The sequence below is a fragment of the Pinus tabuliformis genome, chromosome 3_2, assembly GCF_031772625.1.
Source record: "Pinus tabuliformis cultivar Carrire ecotype Pingquan chromosome 3_2, CPIR1, whole genome shotgun sequence".
NCBI lineage: Eukaryota > Viridiplantae > Streptophyta > Pinopsida > Pinales > Pinaceae > Pinus > Pinus tabuliformis.
Window position 1 is genome coordinate 585454103 of NC_142302.1, and position 9081 is coordinate 585463183.

Sequence of the window (9081 nt, forward strand, 5' to 3'; positions counted from 1 at the left end):
ATGCGGATAACAATTATCTAAATGCTTCAATACAATGTCATTTTTCAATGAAAATTCATAAATATTTAGTGATTAAAATATGTGGCATTGTAAAAAACAAGTGAAGTCAGAATGATGAACCTGGTGATAATATTATGCTTGAGGAAAATGATTACTTCTTTATCATTCACTTGCTTCAGGGGAACTTCTTCTGTCCACTGCGTGAAGTATTTGTAGTAGTGAGGATATAGCAGTGCTACTTCAATGAGTGTAGAAATATCTCACTGATAACATCTAAGCCCCATTATTGAAATGGCTCTTCTATAATGATGGGCTGTAATAGGGCGACTGCCTTCTTTTCACGTCTAGCGCATTTATGACAAACTAGACACTTGCGGGCATAAGTGTGAGCATATTTGAAAAGTGTGCACTAATAGAAATTGACCCACATAACTTTTTGCGCCATAGTGTCACCCACGAAATGTCCTATCACTGGTCCATCATGGAGGTCACGTAGCACCTTTTTCAAATTTGGTGCTTCCAAGCATCTGAGTAGGACTCCGTTGTGGTGCTTTCTAAAAAGAATTTTGTGTACCAACTGATAGGATAAAGCTTTCAATATGATTTCCCTATTTTGTATTACTGATAAATGAGAGGGTAGAGTACCATTATCAAGATACTGTTGCACTTCTGCGTACAAAGGGGTTGGTGTGTAAGTGGCGGTAGCTTGTTTGATATGGTACATTTCAATCTCCTACTTCCATATAGAAGAATAATTATTTGGTGCATTTACTTCTTCTGTTGCTAGTTGGCATAGACCATGGCCCTTGATAGTGTGAATTGGTTTTAACTCAAGGTCATACTCCGGTAAGCCATTCATCTAGTCTGATATTCTTTAACCCAACTTTTTTTGAACAAAGAATGATTTAACAACTGGGTGTGGCACAAAGATAACACAACGATTTTTCAGAAGATAAGGTTGAAAGTGTTTTAACGCCATGTAAACTACGTATGCTTGTTTATTTATGGTGGGATGATTGAGTTCAGGCCCTTGCAAGCTGACACTAATGAATGATATAGGCCTCTCATTGTTTTGATCATATTTTATGTAAGAATGACAATGAGAGAAGCATTAAAAGCAAAAGTGTAAAGAAAGAAATAATTGCTGAAGTCTGGACTGTACAATGTTGGTGCTTCTGCAATTGCTTTCTTTATACAAGAGAATGCATCCTTTTCCCTTTTATCCCACTTGTATATCACATCCTTCTTTATCATCTCCTGCCATGGTTTTACTATCTGAGCATAGTCAAATATGAATTTATGGAGGAACCAATTTTGCATAAGAGGGACTGCATGGATTTCTTTTTCACTAGGAAGGGAGTCTTAGTCATAGTTTTGATCCTTTTAGGGTCCACCTTAATCCCACTTTTTGCGATGATATGATCCAAGAGATTTCCCTTGGACACTGAAAAATGCTCTTCTTGAGATTAAGAGATATCCCGTATTTGCGACATCGCTTGAAAATTTGCTTCAATTGTGCAAGTGGTTAGATCTTATTTTCAAAAACACTGTTACATCATCAAGATAGATCACTACACTCTGGAAAATCAAGCCATTAAATGTGATGTCAATCACATGTTGGAAAGTTGCACTGGAATTAATAAGTCCAAACACCGTTCTCTTGAAATAAAGCATACCCCACTTGGTTTGAAAATTTGTTCTATGTCTATGAGGTTCTAACATTAAAACCTGGTTGTAGCCCAAAATTAATCCATCTAGCAAAGGACACATTTCAAATCCTGATACTGTATGTAGAATTTGTTCCATCGACGACACTAGATAGTTGTCATTTTTTGAGGCATAATTAAGATTGTGGAAATCCATGCAGAGGCGTATTTTCCTAGAATTCTTCCTCACTGGGACCAAATTTGAGACCCACGTTGAATGTCACACTTTAAATATGATCCGAACATCCAAAAACTTCCTCAACTCTTTCTAAATTAGGGGCTCAAGCGTTGGGTGAACTTTACGTAGTTTTTGTTGAAAAGGCTTGGCTGCTTCCTTGATTGGAGTCATGTGATGGATTATTCGCGTGTCGTAAGTTTTGAGATCATCATATATATGTCCATGCAAAATAATCTTAGTATTGCTTGAAAATGAGGATGAAATCTTGCCACGCCTTAGGTGTGCAATAAATACCAAGATTAAAAAAATTCAGATCTTGTTATGTACCAAGATTGATCTGTTCATGTGACAAAATTTAGTTGTGAGTATTCATGTCACCGACCCCTTAAAAAATATTTTTCAAGTCATACAACTTTTCAAATGACACCACTCCCATGGGCATGGGGTTTTCTTTGCTTTCTTGAGTTGCCTCCTACAACACTTTATTGTGCTCTTCCTTGTCGATGACTACATCTTTGAACACATAAGCGTTCATCCTAAAATCCAGTATTTGATGGTCATCATTAAAAATACAAAATTTAGTGGTATTATTAGGAACAGATGGATTATATATAATTTCAATAGAAAATCCATCCCTAGTAGTGAAAACCTAGCAACAACATTTGCTAATGTATCTGCAACAATGTTGCACATTCTAGGAACAAAACAAGATCGAAATCTTGGAATTGCGAAATCAAATGCCATAACTCTTGTTGATAAATTTTGAGATTAGGTGACACACAATGCATAATATTCCATACATGTCGTATGATGATTCCAGAGTCTCCTATTTCTTTGAGCACCTCAACTTTGAGGTCGATGGCCTTCTTCAAACCCAAGATGAGTGCTTCGTATTCTATGATATTGTTGGTGCACTCAAATTCCAAGCAATAAGAGATCAGATGTTTTCTTTGTTGCGAGTCTCATAAAATTCAACTAGCTCTAGATCCCTCCCACATTTTCGAACCATCAAAATACAAAATCCAAGTATTAGAAATGTGAGAGCTACAACCTACACTAATGGTACCTACCTCTATTGTACAAATTTCATTATCATCAATTGGATTTCTATAAAGGATTTCCAACTATGTATCGGTGGGATTGGTGAAGGTTGAGCTAAATAACATTCGTGATCCACTTTAAGGAAAAAAATTATGAAAATATCTTATGTGAAGCCCATTGGTTCATTCTTTTCTACAAGTTGTGTCACAGTACGCTTCATGTAGGGCTCACTTTCGAATTGAATCTGATTATTTCTGCCCTTGTATGGAAGCCATAAATGAGACCAGTCCATCACAAAGTATCCTTGGAGTTTGTTGGACCAATATTTTCTTAGCATTAAACCACAGGCTTCTGGAATGTCCACAACTATGATATTTATACACTAATGAACTCTACGATCATATGAAAAATGGATAAGAACATTCTTGAGTTCACCTATAGCCTGGAAAAGTGATCTGTCTAGCTGTATGATCAGTGTGTGAGTTTCATCCCATTGTGCATTGATTTTATTAGCAACTGACAACGGCATAACATTTGCAGATGCACCAGAAAAAACTAAACAATTGTGAACATTAGAATTAAAAAATTCAAAAGTTAACAAAAATGTTTGGCAAAGAGTGTTAGAACTTAAATTTACAACATTTACAATAGATTTGAGGATATCGCGAGAGTTACTGGATATTATCTGCAATGCATAAACATCTTTACTTGCCGAAGTGTGTGATGAGGGTGCTTGGAGAATCAGTTCACGCTGGCCCGTTATCTTTGTGAGATTGAAGAGTGAAATTTTCACGCAATCTCTCTTCATATCTTCAAAAATGTTATAATCATTGTTTTCCATCGCAACGAGATGTGTTGATGAGTCAAGTGGTGTAACATTTTCCACTCTAGCTAGAGTGGTGGACTTGTTCTTGTTGCTACTGGAATTGTTATTTGAATAAAGATCACCTCCAGACTTGTTCTTTTAATTCTAAGCAAGGTTGGAAGGTGGAATAATTCTCCACAACAATTGTTTCTTAATCTCCTGCTTAAAAACAAGTCCCTTGCTACTCATATTGTAACAATCAATTGACTGCTTAGGAGGTGCTTCACTCGATCAACACTTTTTTTGTTAGCCTTGTATATAATACTGAACATGTTTACTGAATGTCCACCACCCAAACTGCCTTCGGTCATGGAAGGTTCACTTGTTTCTTCATTCTACTTATACTATTCTTCTGTTAATAGAGTATCAACAAGATTATCCATCATAGTGTTCATATTTTGATTCCACTATGAGCATGTATTTTCTGAATGTTTCTCTTAATGAAAAGTGCAGAAATTATCCATGCACAAACTTTAGATGTTGAACACCTTGTTAGAACTCTGAGCAGACTTGGGTTATTGTGAATTGATATTTATTTTAAAGAAAGGGGCCTAGAATAATTGTTGCTGCCAGTGGATGTCTTGCTTGACTGTCTCTTCAATTCTAAAACTTGTTCATGAGCAACTTTAGAGACTTGTTCAAGCTCTCCATGTCGAAAGAGTCTTTTGTTTTGATGGAAGAGGCTTGGTTTTTATTACTAGCTTCTTTGGAGTCCTTGGAATCCTCATCATCTATGATGACTCCAATAGATCACAAATATTTTTCTATAGCAAGAGATTTTGCAAAGTTTAAGGCCAATGTTTCCTTCACATCTCTCTTTACGCAAATGGAAATGTTAGTTGGAAAGGAGAATGTTTAATAATCCTTAATGATGTCATAGTGAGGTTGCACATTAGTGGGGAACTTGTTCAATAATCACATAAATCTCTGATTAAAATCTTTGATTCTTTCTTTATCCCCCACTTTCAAATTCCCAATTTCTTTCAACAACATGGCGAAGTCTTATCGTCAATTTTTTTTCTTTCAAGAAACAACTTCATAAACTCCCTCTAGTTTCAGATTGAATTGGATGGAATAGTGTGATATCATACAGATGCTCTACCTTCTAAAGTATATGGAAATATTCTGCAGGCAACATCATCGAAACGTACCTCAAGCATCCATAGATGCATGTAGAACTCGTCTATATGATCTTCAACTTTGGTCTTCTTGTTCGGATCAAACTTTGACAACAACTTTTCCAGATGTTTGGGTAACTTATGAAGATTTTCTAGTAGAGTGAGTGGTCTTTGGGACATCTAATCCAAATATTCACCAGCCGTGTATTTTTCTCTATTCTCCTCATCTTCTTATGAGTCTAAAGAAGCTTCTCCCTCACCATTCAAATCTACGATGTAATAAGGGTACTCGTCAAAAAACTGAAAATATTCTTCTTCACTGTATAGATTATCCTCAACAAGTGGAAGTCCCCCTTGCATTTTTGTAGGTTCAACCAAATCTTCGAGGGTTTCGATTACCAAGTCTTCCACCGAAGAAACAAGTATGCCACTGGAAGTTACTTCTTTCTTTACAAGCTTATGATGTAGAATCACAACGACAGGGAGCAGATCAAGAGCTCTTATGAACTGACGAAAACTGATGAGTGATGGGTCGTATAGTCCAGATTTGATCGTAATTAACCTCAAAGGCTTGTCTCAGGACAAACTAAACAATTTCTTCATTGTTAGGAGTATGAGTGGGAGTGGAAATTGAAATGTTGTTGCCTTGTGCAGAAGTTTATTTGTTAGGATGTCATGAGTTATCAACCATAAAAAGGTGGTTGATCTCCTTCTAGTGCCTGAATGTTGACGGTTATGGATACCACCAACATGCAAGGGGGTCTTCCTAATGAAAATTCCCAATTATACTTTGCATCGTTTGGTGTGGGAGCCCTTTTGTAAATAAGGCCCGACTTCCATATATTCTTAAAGATATGCCTTGGCTACAATGTTCAACATGAGAGAGTAATGCACGAGTACTTTCAGATTAGCAAGTGAGTATGCCTTGTGGAATGTTCAGCTGTAGAATGTATCAAGGTCCTTCTACTGAAAGGGGAGAGAAAAGTGAGTCTTTTAAAGACAAGTAATAGTACTAATCTAGAAAATACACACAAGCATGTACAGATGAATGAATCGTTAGAGAACTAACGAAACAGTTCACATAGAAGCAACGATTATTAAAACACATACAACACACCTTCAATAAGATAAGTACCAAAGCCATCGAAATAGTTCAATTTCCTTAGTACAGATGAAAACAACATGCATCACAAATAGTCAAAGAATAGTCTTACAATATTTACGACATACACATGAAAGTGTGCTAGCTCAATGAGCTTCTAAATTAAGCAAAAGGTCCAAGATACATCAAGATTGTGAACGCCATTAGCCCCAATAGTGGAGTGTTAGAGCAACCACTTTCTCCTCCAAAAGAACTAATTTCCTCTCTAGTGCCTGGTAAGAGGAGTCCAGGTGAAAAATAATTTACATGAGCTATAAGGGTGTATATATAACAAATGGGGTGACCATTCACCTCCCTTTGGACTCTTGGACTGCCCTCATGATTGTTTGACTCCTCTATGCCTCTTTGGCTCCTTCATGACTTTTCACATTCTATGGATGACTCTTGGACTTCCACTTAACATTACATTTCTCGAATATTGAATTTACATAATCCAAAAATGATGTGGAAAATGACGATTTATGACATGCCATGACATGATGTTGATGACATGGATTGCATGATGAAATGGAGATGTCAATCCATTCTTTGCTAATACTTTCTTTGTGTCTTCTTGAAATATGGAACATGTTATTCTTCTTATTCCTCCATAAGGATTAAAGGTAGGAAGTCTTCAATGTAATCTTGATCTCTAGCTGCTGTCACAATTTGGTGTCCCTTTGTCTTTCTTGATTGATCAACTTGTTTTTGAAGCTCCAAAGGTGTCTTCTTGTAGGGTCTACTTCTTTATATCCTTCATAATCATCATGTCATAACATGATAGAATACCTGCAACTACAATCCACTCATGAAAATACGACATCAGTCCAATAAACCCCTAGTATAACATGCTTCATGAAAACCACTGACTGAGATGGAACTGGGTGATATGCTAGGAGACAAATTCAAGGATTGCATAGTTTCACAACTTAGGAGGTCATGGGCCAGGATTGAGCCTTAAGACTGTGCAATGCATAGTTTAGGCAGGCTAGGGCTAGTCATCTGCGCACTTGAGGGGCTTAAGAGGTCAGGTTAAGGGATTGAGGATTTAATATGCCCACTACGTAGTTTCAAAATGAGAGAGGCTAAGGGATTGCACATTTTCGTAGTTCAAGAGGTCAATACTGAGGCTTGATAACGTAGTGCGCAAAAGAGGATGGCTGGAGGTAGGGGCTAAATAGTTTTGGAACTCAATGGTTGATGCTGAGCACTGAGACTTCACAGTGAACAATTCTGGAAGGCAAGGACTGCGCAGTGCGCAATGCTAAGAGGCAAGGTTGAAGCTTGAGTACTGAGACTGTGCAGTAGGAACTCTGAGTGAGGTCAAGTTACCTGGAAAGGCACTTTACAAATTTGGCTAATTGTGGGATCGGTGAAGCCAAAGTGAACGATGATAAAACTTAAGTGAACAATGATAAAACTTAAGTATGATCACACACTTAGAATAGATGATGACACAACATTGATAACTCAAAACACATGACCAAGATACTTCTATCAATGCGACGACATTATGAAGGCTTTCCCCTAGTGTAACACTAAGGATAAACTTTGCGATGACAGTGATGAAACATGTGCGACAATGCTTGAAACTTTGGGAATGAGTGCAGTACATGTCTACACGATTAAAATAACTGATTAATACCAAGGTTACCCCTTGAAACAAACCAAAACCACATATATGTGATGTGCAACGCTTTCCATGCTAAAAGATGACACTTCGATTTTATTTCAAATGAGACAAGAATACTTAAAGAAAACACATGCGATAACTCTTAATACTTGTGATGACAACATGAAAAGTCAAAATAACCTTTGAAATTTGGATGTAAGCCAAAATTTTGGAGGGTGTAGTAGCAATGACAACAAACTAAGGAGTGGTTGTTGAAGGTGTTTATCCTATATGGAATACCTTGTTTTCTCGAACAACAAATTATTCTTATGGAAGAATCTATATAACTTGAGGATGAAGGAAAGAGACACAATGACACATCATCTAAATTTCTTCAATACTATGGAAAGTCAACTATTAGATGTTGATATTAGGATTTTATATGAAGATAAATGTATTAGTTTTTTATTCTCTTTATCTGAATCATGTGGTAGTCTGGTTATTACCATAGGTAATAATGCAACTACTTTAAGTTTTGATGAAATAATATCATCCTTCTTATCAAAGGATATGAGATGGTACAACGTGGAAATTGAGAAGGTATATGCGTTATACATCAGAGGATGCTACCATGATAGAAATAAAAACAAGTCCTCGAGTGGAAGAACTAAATCGAAAAAAATATCTAAATCTCTAAGAAAATTTATAAAGGTATGTTGGAGATGTGGAAACAAAGGGAATTGAAATAAACATTGTAGATCCAAAATCGTTGAGAAAGGGAAGGGATTTGATGATGCTACTATTACAGAAGAAAAACCTCCTCAGATGAAGGATGAGATATGTAGTTGGATTCTTCATGAACAACATGATATGATGCATGGATGGTTGACTTAGATGCATATTTTCATATAAATCTTCAAAGGGAGTGGTTTTTTGCGTATGAAAGATATGATGTTGGTGATATTTCCTAGGAGATGATTTGACAACTAGAATCATATGAAGAGAAAAATTCAAGTCACAACTCATGATGAAAGGATTAGAACACTCTTTGGTGTTTTTCGCAAACCAAGATTGTTCATAAATTTAATTTTTGTAAGTTATATGAATAATGCAAGTTTAAAAACAATGTTTGAAAATGAAAATTGTATGATGGTTCAAGGAGAAATGATAATTTTTAGGGGAGTGCAGATTGGAAATTTGTATAAAATTTGGAAGTCTTTGACAAATTTAAAGAGTTTAAGGATCTTATGAAAGGTAATATAAAGAAAAAAATTAATATGTTGACGAAAGACAATAGTGGGGAATTCTGCAGAGAATGAGTTAGAGGAATTCTATAAGTACTGTGATATAAGAAGGAAAGAGACTACACCATACACACCTCAATAGAATGGGGTTGCTGAAAGGATGATCATGACACTAA